Genomic DNA, 7,917 nt, shown 5'->3' on the forward strand with positions numbered 1-7,917 from the left:
TACCCAGGTTGCCACCATTCAAATGTAAATTTGCCAGGATTGAAACCAGGTCTGTGTGGCTTCAGGGAAGGGATGATCCCAGAAGAGTGAAGGCAGAGGGTAGGAATGGCAGTCAGCTGGGAAGGGAGACTGGGGCAAGACGTTGGAGATCAGAAGTTGAGACCATATTTGTTATGGAGAAGGAGGGCAGCAAGAGAATGGTCATATCCCAGGTTCAGGAGATTTCCTTGGATGGTCCTTCAAGTGAGGGTCCTTGGCTTCCCATAGGAAAAAATTCAAGAGCAAGCTGAAACAGAGTGAAGGCAGACTTATTCAGGGCGATACACACTCCATAGACAAAATGTGGGCTGTCTCAGGTGAGAGGGCCCCCGAGGTATCGAGTTGCTAGTTTTTATGGGCTGGGTAATTTCATAGGCTAACAAGTGGGAGGACTATTCCAACTATTTTGGGGAAGGGGTGGGGATTTCCAGAATTTGGGCCACCACCCACTTTTGGCTTTTATGGTCAGCTTCAGAATTGTCCTGGCACCTCTGGGCTTGTCATTTGTCACGTTAATGTATTACAAGGAGCATATACTGATGTTCACAGCCTACTAGAAGTGGAATCTTCCACTATCTGGGGACTAGTCAGTTCTAACCAGTTTTGTTGTATCCTCAATGACTATGTCATTCTTTTAATGGTTGTGCCCTGCCCCCTGCCTTCCTGTGTCATGCTCAGCTCAAAATGGTGGCTCTAGTAATTAGAAAAGTACGAGGCAATTCTACCTAGGATGGCTCTGAGAACCAGAGAAATGACTGTGCCAGCCCTCCCTCTTTGTGGTCTGAGATAACTGGGAAATTTCCAAGAAAGAAGAATGCTAGGGGTTGGGGAGGGGAGCACTCCAGGCTGTGCAAGGCCTCGGGCCAGTTTCCCCTCTCTCCGGGTAGCCCTGTCCTCCCCTAGCCGGTCACTCAGCCTCCACCACACCTGGAAGCTGTAAGGACTACACAGGCGCCTTTGATTTCTGACCCCTTGCTCCCTAAGGACAGCCTGTATTGTCTCCTTCTGCCTGGCTGCCACAAAGTTCCTCTTATTTCTCAAGATTGAGAAAGTAAAATTTAGCAAGGAATCAGACGTTTAAAATATGCCCTGCCATTCCTCCTGCGGGGATAACAAAGATAAAGCCAGTTAAAAAGTTGAACAGAAAACACTTTCTCCCAAGGCCAAACTGCAGCGACAAAGTTGCAAGAGGACTCCTGCTTTCTTCCTCACTGAGAAGTCCTGTCCTCCAACACCAGAGACCATCAGAAACTTTGCTGTCTGAAATTTTGTCAGCAGGAATAAAACACCCTACTCTTACCTGGAGCTTCTAATTCACTCTGACACACAGAAGCAACTTCAATTTACAACCCAGGTGTACCGCATTAGATAAAAGAGATTTTTAGACACACCATTCCACATCTATCTTAATTTCAGTTTCCAAAAAAATGGCACTGTGGGTCCACCTTTCAGTCTAGATTTGACTTTACACACTGCTTTGCTTTGTGCCTATTCAAACATGGCCTTGAGTAAATTTCTCCTAAATCCACCTTCCCTCAAAGCACACAACTGTAGGTTTTCTTTTGTTTCCTTTCTTGGGCCCACGGCTCTTCATGTGCTATGGAGTCTCCTGTGCAACTGGCCCCCAAAACCTGGCTTTGTCAGACTACAGGCTTGTCCCTGGTGATCAAGGGCTGATTGGGCTAGGACAGGACCCTCAGAAAACCCTCCCTTCTTTTTTCTAGACTTGACTTTATCTCCCAAGGTCAAAGACAAAGGCAAAGTTGTTCAGTCAGCCTAATCCTGGGGTTGGCGGAGCAGGAAGACAGAGCATTGCATTCTTCTGGAAAACCCTCAGAGCTTTCTTTATGCAACGCTGTCCCGTTAACTGGTATGTACGGGGAGCAGGCCCTGGGTGGAGAGCTTTACGATGATTCCAGCCAGTCCTCACCACGACCCTATGAAGCAGGTCCTGTTGTCATCATTCCCAATTTACAGGTGAAGAAACTAAGGCAGGGGGAGCAGTTAAATAATTTGCCCAACAAAGTCATGCAGTCAGTAAGTAGCTCAGCTGGGATTTGAACACACGAGGTGGTTTTTTTTTTTAACCATTTAAAAATGTATTTATTTATTTTATAATATATTTTTTAATTGAAATATAGTTGTGAACAATATTATATGTTATAGGTATACAGTATAGTGATTCACAAATTTTTAAAGGTTATACTCCATTTATAGTTATAAAATATTGGCTATATTCCCCACTTTGTACAATACATCCTTGTAGCTTATTTTATACCTGATGGTTTGTACCTCTTAATCCTCCACCTCCGTCTTGCTCCTCCCCCCACCACCGGTAAACACTAGTTGCTTCTCTACATTTGTGAGTCTCCTCCTTTTCTTTTATATTCACTAGTTAGTTACATTTTTTTTAGATTCCACATGTTAGTGATATCTTACAGTATTTGTCTTTCTCTGTCTGACTTATTTCACTTAGCCCTCCAAGTCCATCTATGCTGTACACCAGAAATTAATACAACATTTTCAATCAACTGTACTTCAATTAAAAAGCAAGCAACCAAACAACCCATTTAAAATGTGGGCCGAAGAACTGAACAGACATTTTTCCAAAAGAGGAAATGCAGATGGCCAAGAGGAACATGAACAGTTGCTCAACATCACTAATATCAGGGAAATGCAAATCAAAATCACAATGAGACACCGTCTCACACCAGTCAGAATGACCATTATCAAAAAGAACACAAATAAAAGTTGGCAAGGATGTGGAGAAACGGGAACCCTTGTACACTGTTGGTTAGAATGTAAATTGGTGCAGCCACTAGGGAAAACAATATGAAGTTTTGTCAAAAACCTAAAAATAGAACCACCATATGACCCAGCAATTCCATTTCTGGGCATATATCCGAGAAAAACAAAAACATTACTTCAAAAAGATACATACACCCTGCTATTAACAGCAACATTATTTATAATTGCCGAGATACAGAGGCATCCTAAGTGCGCATCAATCGATGAATGGATAAAGAAGATGCAGCATATATATGTAATGGAATACAACTCACCCATAAAAAAGAAAGATACTTTGCTATTTGCAGCCCTTCATTCACTTTTTTTTTCACTTCAAAACCAGAATTTTATAACTGGCACAAGTATTTGCATTGCATCAAAAACAATAAAATACCTAGAAATAAACTTAACCAAGGAGATTACCTATACTCTGAAAATTGTAAAACACTGATGAAGAAAATTGGAGATGATACAAAGAAATAGAAAGATATCTTGTGTTCTTGGATTGGAAGAATCAACCTTATCAAAATTGTCGTACTACCCAAAGCAATCTACAGATCCAATGCAACCCCTGTCAATATACTCATAGGACATTTTTCACAGAACTAGAACAAACAATTCCAAAATTTATATAGAACCATAAAAGATGCCTAACTGCCAAAGCAATCTTTTGTAGGTCTTTTCTCTCTCTTCTTTCTGTTCTCTTTTTTTATGGTTTGATGACTAGAGAAGTTTAACATTTGTTGTAAGGCTGACTTGGTGGTGCTGAATTCTTTTAGCTTTTGTTAATCTGTGAAGTTTTGATTTCTCCATCAAATCTGAATGAGATCCTTGCTGGATATGAGCATGTGAAGTTTGAGTACAGAGCCCTTAACCACTAGGCCAGAGGCTGGTAAAACTAAACCTCTGTTGCTCCAAATGTCTCAGGACTTTCTGCACCAAGCCCCCGAGGCCAAAAGAAATACTTAACAGTTCCATTTATTAAGTTTTAAGTCCATGAAATTTAATGAGCATTCATGTCCTAATAATTTAGTAGCTATTTAGAAAAAATGCATATAAGTTAAAAGAAAAATAGTATTTACTTCATTCGTAAATAGCCCATACATAGATAACATTGAGGGGTGTGTGCTGGTTGGGCACTGTACAACTTCGCAAACTTGAAAATCAGGTTTGGACACCATCACCCTCATTCCACATTAATTTTTCTCAGGTCCTTGCTTTTTATCACAGCAAACACCAAAAACTCAGTTTCACAAAGATGTAATGTTGTGGGGACCCACTCAGGACCCCAGAGTTTTTATAAAGATTATTTTAAGCTGAAGACATTTGAGATTCAACAGATGCAGAAACAAGCCTTCTTGGAGTTTCCTTTGTCTGACTAAAGGCAGCAACTTCTGAGAAGAGGCTGCCATCAATCCTCTCTTCAGAAAGACCGCTGATACCTGCATAGACCATTATCACAAGTTTCTTGTCTATTTGTTCTCCTAAAAACCCACTTGTTTTTCCTAAAGAAACCTATTTGTCCTCCCTAGAGAAGCCTTCTCTTTTCCCAATCTTTCCCCGACTAAGTTAGACACATGAGTCCCCGATTCTGACCACCCCTGTGAGTTACTCACCACTGAGCACTTCTGCAAGTCTCCGCACTGCATGCAAAAGTAAACTCTTTCTTTCGCTAATCTCTTTTGTCAGTTCAATTTGCAGCTGTCCAAAACTGAACCTAAGAGGGGTAGAGGAAATATTTTTCCCTTCCCCAGTGATATCATTAAAAGCTATGTAGCATGATTTCATGTAGAAACTGTGAACTACCTGAAGTGAGTAGTTTTGTGCAGTGTCCGACAGATGTTGCTGAATTTCCCTTGAGATTTAAAAGTACCCCATGCGGTCCCTGTGAATTCACTCTTGTTCCCTGGAGTGCCTTGGTGCCCAGTTTGGGAATCATGGTACTAGCCTAAATCCCTATCAAAGTGACCTAACATAATCTATGGGCCCACTGGGACTGGCACACTGAAACTGCTTGTTGTTTTGGCAGTGTTAGGGAGGAAGAAATTTTCCTCTACCCTTCTAAGTTCTCGCTAGTTTAAGAATTAAACTGATGTAAGATTCACAGGAGAAAATTCAACAAAAGTTTAATAACATGTATACATGGGAGAGACCCAGGAAAACTGAGTAACTCGCCAAAATGGCAGAAATCCTCATCTTTAACACCATGTTCAGCTCAAGACAAAAGAGGATGTTGAGGGTAGTGTTTTGGGATTTCAAAGGGGAGGAAGGCATTTCAAATGGAGATTAAAAGGTAGACGTTTGCTGGGCCATATAGAGCATGGGACACAGAGTGGACTCTGATCTCTGGGCCCTGCTGAGTTTCCCCCACCTCACCTAGCCCATATTCTTTGCAGACACCTCTGGTGATAGCTCTACTCCAGTAATAGCTCCTTATTCTAAATTCTTTTAGGTAGTTGAAGGGGAGGTAACAAGAAGAACTTCCCAAGTCTTCTGTTTCTTAAAAATAATCAGTCTAAATTAATCCTCATATCAGTGAGACACATCTTGGGGTGAAAAATTTTGCTCTCCTACAGCAATCGCCATCTCCTCTGGATGTGTCTGTCTGATTTATGACTGTATCTGCTGTGCCAACATCAGTGCTTGGCACAAAGTAAGAACTCAGTTGAAGGAGGTGTCACATGACAGGGGAGCACAGGTGCAGGGCACACAGTTAACTCTTGAGGGTTATTTCACCCTCCCCTACTCATGAGTCATGAGTCATGTTACACAGAGTAAATGTGTCCAGAATTTTGGATATAAATACCACTGATTCCTGCTCTTCTGGGTTTCCCCCTCGACTTTATGCTATTTGCAAACCCTGTCTTTAGAGAACAACATAACTCAGTTAGGTTACTGTTTATTAACTAGTCTATTCTCAACATAGCATAGTGTCAGATCAGGTCATCTGTCTACTCAAAACCTACAGTGGCTCCCCAGGTCAGAGTCAAAGCCAAAAGTCCTATAAAGGCTTGGATGAACTGCCCTTACCTTTCTTCCCTGACCTCATGTCCTACTGTTCCCCCCTGTTTGTACTCCTCCAACTATTTGGGCCACCTTGCTGTGCCCAGATTCAAGGTGTTTTCTCTTCCCTTAGGGGCTGTTGACCTCTGCTTAGAAGGCTTCACTCTCAGACATGTGGAAATAGTTAAGACCACCCAAGTGAGAATAACTAAAGGCTATTTACTCAGAGCTTGCTACAGCGAGGGAGTCAGCCACCATTATTTGCATTTGGCAGACTTGAAGGCATTGCTTCAGGGGTTGTTGTTTGGCTGCCTGGACCAGTTGCTGCAGCTACGGTTGACTTCCTGAGCTGGTTGCTTCAGAGTGAAGCCAATTACAACCTCTGCAGCAACCAGTCCAGAAAACAAAGACCTCTGCAACCATTCCCCCAGAACTGTCAGGACTTGGTCAATGGCTGGTCAGCCTCTATTTTTTCTGACCTACTTCCAACTCAGGGCCAATCAGAGAAAGCTAAATAGGCCCCCCCAAACCAATCACATGAGCTCTCCTTCTACTTAGCCCACCTCCAGCTTCCCCATGCCAATTACCTCCAATCATAGCACACCTGAAGCCTTCCTATTTTCATGAGCCCTTTCCTACTCCTCTGAGTCTCTGCCAGACACAAGTGGTGGTAGCAAGCTCTGAATAAGTAGCTTCGTGTTGTTCTTTGTTGGGTGTTCTTCAATTATTTCTACATGCAGTATGTGCCTTCTGGAGAAGGCTGGGTGATTTCACCTACCAAAGGATTGTGTGCTTGATGATTCTAAGATGTGTGACTTCTTATTTCACTCTTAATGAAGTTTGTGGGAGGCACCTGTGGCCTCCAAAATTTGTCCCAGAGTTATTATCTTTCTCATGAAAGATGAGGAAACAGGTTCAGAGATTAAAATTGTTTAGTTACCTGGCTGGTGGGCCAGAGTCAGAGCCCAGGTATCAATTTACCCCAAGCACTGGTTCTTAGCCTCTGTCCTACAACTGGCTCATTTCCCCTGACTCTCCATTTCCTCCTTGTAAAACAAGAATATTAATATCATATCAAGTTGAACCAAATAAAAATTTTGTACTGCAACAAAAGGTTAAATATTGGCAATTTCACACAGTTCAACCTAGTATAATGTTGTGAGAATTGAATTAAATAAAATGGTGTTAAATTGAAGGCAATGTAGCATTTCTATTAATAACACAGGACCCCAGAAACACCAGGATTTAAATCCCTACTCCACCCTTTTCTAGTTGTTTGGTGTTGGGCAAGTTACTTGACCCATCTGTGCCTCATTTTCTTCAGCCATAAAATGGAGATGTAATATAGGTCAACAATCCCTTACTTGCAATTCTGAAATTCAAAAAAATCTGAAAAACAAAGGTTTTGTGGCAAACTCCTTTGGCAGCAAATTTTGACCTAAGGTGACCTGAGGCTATTTATAATCTATATTTATCCCATTTAATGTGAGTAACCGTATGTTGTGCTGAAGAAATACGTTTGATTTCAGGATGTTGCCCCAGACTTTCTGGGGTTGTCATGTATTATTATTCCCATTCATGGAGGAAATAGTATTATTTCAAATACTACTGAAACAAAGTTGATTTTATTACTTGCCTAGCAAAGGCGAACCGTGTGGCAGAACACAGCCTCCTGAACAAAGCAAAGAGCTGACCTTACACGTTTGTAACAAAGCACAGCTATTGCTAATTGGGGCTGATTTCTGGGATTCTGGATTCCGTAGTTGCTTATTCACAGTCTGGGATTAGGGCCAAAGACCTGTCAATCTTCCAACTTCTTTCTTGCAGTTGGAGAATAGAACTTTTTATTCAAACTTGTGACTTTCCTAAAATCTGAAAAATCATGCATTCTGAGACACACCTGGCCCAAGAGGCTCAGATAAGGAACAGTGAACCTCAAGCACTTACCTCAGGTTATTACAAGGGCTTAATTAGTTAATGTATATAAAATGACTGGATTTAATTAATCTGTGTAAAAAGATTCCTCCGGCAGAGGAAAGCTTTGTAGATGGCAGGGTTTTTTTGTTTTTATCATAAACTCATAAAGGG

At 41.6% G+C, this 7,917-nt stretch overlaps 1 pseudogene; it reads right to left on the reverse strand.

Annotated features, from left to right (window-relative positions):
* Nucleotides 1-7,917, reverse strand: part of LOC105079069 (protein TBATA-like) — a 31,305-nt pseudogene that overhangs the window by 22,698 nt on the left and 690 nt on the right.

The sequence above is a fragment of the Camelus bactrianus genome, chromosome 15, assembly GCF_048773025.1.
Source record: "Camelus bactrianus isolate YW-2024 breed Bactrian camel chromosome 15, ASM4877302v1, whole genome shotgun sequence".
NCBI classification, from domain to species: Eukaryota; Metazoa; Chordata; class Mammalia; order Artiodactyla; family Camelidae; genus Camelus; species Camelus bactrianus.